Genomic DNA, 3,421 nt, shown 5'->3' with positions numbered 1-3,421 from the left:
TTTTCTCTTGTACCGCAAGCAGACTGATTTCCTGGTAAACTTTCTGATTTTTCCTCCAGTGATTCGTGTACGACCGTTTCGGACCGAACATTCTTTGGGCTTGGGTCGCCCCTACTGGATTTTCCCTTCCCTTGGTTACGAGCTACATTCTCATTTGGTTGCGTCGGTATTTTACTTCGCGGCTTATCTGGAGCAGCAGCAGACGCTTTAGCAATTTCGGTTGCCGGCGCCTGCCCTGAGGTGTTGACCGTGATTTCAGTTTGGCCACCACTTCCTCGTTCTTTATTAATTTCACTCACTTTCTGATTGAGGGAAACAAATGGAGACTGCTGTTTTGCATCCTCTCCCTGAATTTGTTTATTAACAGATAGATTCTGATCTTTGCAATCGGCTACTGCACCTGTTGTTTCTTGCAAATTAATGCTGCTTACACCCCTTTCATTTTCTGGTACCGTATGTGTATTATCTTTCTGTTCATTAGTTTCCATTCGCATTTTGCCTTCAGGTTCCTCTGCCTTCTCATCGCACTGTTTTTGCTTGCGAAGTGAGGGAGTGGGACAAGCCAGCTCGTTCTCTGAACAACTATCAGTTATCTCCAGAGGTCGTTTTTTCGGTTGCATTTCAGTTTCACGAGTAGTGGCAACGGGGTTTCCTTTTGTTGTTAACGGGGGAAATTGACTGTTATCGTGAAGGGAGACATCAGCTTGTCCCGCTGCGTTAACATCCTCAACCAGTTGTTCCGGGCTATTCTTTGGTAACATCATTTAAGGTAAGCTTCTGACGCAGTATCAAATTACTTTTAAGCACAACAGTTCGCCGCGGACATTCCTGTCTGAAGTGGCCGGTTTCGTTACATATATGACATGTAGCTTCCTGACCTGTATAAACAATTTGTGCCTTATACCCACAAACAGTTATGTGAGACGGAATATTCGTCTTAACGTCCATCTCTACACAGCGGACCCCGTTAAAACACTGCAGTTTAAAGCGAGGCGACCATCTTTCATTTGCAATTGATTTAACGTCTCCGTAGTTTAAAAGAGCTTCCTTAATCTTATCATTTTCAATTTCAATGGGGAAATTCAAGACACGAACGGTTTTGTAATGAATGTCCGCTCTATAGATGGAAACCTTACTTTTATAACAATTTCTATGCACAAAATCTACTTCATAGCCCCACTTTCGTAACACTTTATCAACAGTCGAAGCACTGATTAACTTGACAAAAACACAGTATTTTTCCTGATCCAGTTGCCAGGTATGAACGGTTTCAGAATTTAGACCAGTTACCTGTGTAATCCAGTCATCTATTTCCAGGGATGTCGGCTGAACAGGACGGGATTCTTTGTCAAAAGCAAATACCAGAGTATTCTTCCTGAGGTTTGTAGCCATGGTTAATCCAGCGAAGCAATTTCGGTTAAACAACCGAAATTCCAAGTAGCAGCAGCAAGACCAGAAAGAGCGATCAGATCACAAGGAACAGGAACGAACACGGAGATTAACGGACGGACGGCACTCGGCGAAGCACAAGTACAGCGATGTAAACACTGAAGTGCAGCGCAACAGTTAACAGCGGCCACTCGCGAGCGCGGCTGAAACGGAACTACGAACTTTTACACTATTTTACAAATTTTCCGGGGTCTGGGGCGCCACTCTCTCATTGAATATACTCATTTTTGTTAAATATTAAATTTCGACATGGCAATAATTAGATTGCCATGTAATACTTTTTGTTAAAGATTAAAAAATAGTAGACTAGAAAATATGATTTTTTATGCTGAAGAAATTGAATATTTATAGAATGAGATTTTCACTCTGCAGCGGAGTGTGCACTGATATGAAACTTCCTGGCAGATTAAAACTGTGTGCCGGGCCGAGACTCGAACTCGGGACCTTTGCCTTTCGCGGGCAAGTGCTCTACCAACTGAGCTACCCAAGCACGACTCACGCCCCGTCCTCACAGCTCTACTTCTGCCAGTACCTCGTCTCCTACCTTCCAAACTTTACATAAGCTCTCCTGCGAACATACTGACGACTTATCTGTGGGTAGATCACTGGGACAACATCGGAGCTTCTATAGAGGCTCTGAACATTTATCGTCAGAGGCACGAGGATGTTCAGGGCAAATAGTTATACGTCATGTCATGAACTGTGATGAGCAGGCGTAAATAATAACGATGGGACTTTCTCGTGTGGGATAGCGTTGTCCTATTTATGTTTTACAGTTTATGCCCGAAAGGAACGTCATTGTGAACGAAAATACATTGTTCGCAAAATGAGTTCTCAGTCTGCAGCGGAGTGCGCACTGATCTGAGATTTCCTGACACACTAAAATGTGTGTCGGAATGGGACTCGACTGTGAAACCTTTTCCTGTCGTGAGCAAGTGCTACACCGACATTTTTTGTTTCCCACTTGACATGAACCATCGTCTTAACCACCTTTTTTTCAGCCTAGACCGTGTGTATCTCATACCAAAGAAAATTGGACGGAACGATGTAGAGAAGTGGATAGCTTATCACCAATATGACAACTCAATACACCGTCTTTTTATTTTTTAAGTCAAGAAAAACAATGATCGAAGTCATTAAGATAAATATTGAAAAAGATTAAGCACCTGACGAGGGTGAAACTCATTATCTTCTGCACGTAAAGTCAATTTTTTTTCTCAGTTTTACCAGAAGCAAGGTAACACGAATGAAGGGACTGGGACTTCTGAGGAACGGGATACATCCAGTCGGCTTTGACCAATGACGTCAGAATTTGCCAAAGATGATTTATAAGACAGATTTAATAGCAAAGGAATGCAGGAGAGAAAACAAATGGTAGACAGGTATCACGTCCAGTAATATTTCGAACATATTGTTAACGATATCGGTAAAATTTTTATCCCATTCTGTAGTTGAGCTATATAGGTCAACTGAAGAATGGGACACAAGTGATAGCGAATGGGAAATATCGACATTTATAACATGTGTATCTTGTACTTCAGTTGACCTACATAAGTTAACTGAAGAATTGGATAGTATTGCTAGCGAAGGCGAAAAATAGCGACATACCTAAAATTTGTATCCCGTCCACCAGTTGACCAACGTAGGTAAATGACATCAATGTTACGTATGTGACTATTTTCGTCTATCTAGCGCCAGTATCCCGTACTTTAGTTGACCTGTGTACGTCAACTGAAGTATAGGATACAAATTTTACGAATGTCGGTCTTTTCGCCTTCAGTAGTCCTTGTATAGAAACGAAAAAATCGTAGTGATATTAGTGCTAGACAAGGGAAAAAGAACAACGACTGCAAAATTTTTATTCTATACTGCAGCTGACGAAGCAATACTTAACGCAGAACAATGTAATACGATAAAGAACTACATCAAAACAGACAAATTCAGTACGAAATGAAAATGTAAAACTAAATTT

The 3,421-nt window shown here is 41.5% G+C and overlaps 1 non-coding gene across 1 annotated transcript; it reads right to left on the bottom strand.

Annotated features, from left to right (window-relative positions):
* Positions 1-1,865: 1,865 nt before the first annotated feature.
* Positions 1,866-1,940, bottom strand: Trnas-cga. Its single transcript has one exon. It is a non-coding gene; the product is annotated as a tRNA-Ser (tRNA).
* Positions 1,941-3,421: the final 1,481 nt, after the last annotated feature.

The sequence above is a fragment of the Schistocerca piceifrons genome, chromosome 1 (assembly GCF_021461385.2).
Source record: "Schistocerca piceifrons isolate TAMUIC-IGC-003096 chromosome 1, iqSchPice1.1, whole genome shotgun sequence".
Lineage (NCBI taxonomy): Eukaryota > Metazoa > Arthropoda > Insecta > Orthoptera > Acrididae > Schistocerca > Schistocerca piceifrons.
Note: the sequence above shows the minus strand (reverse complement) of the source record. Positions and strands in the feature narration are given on the sequence as shown.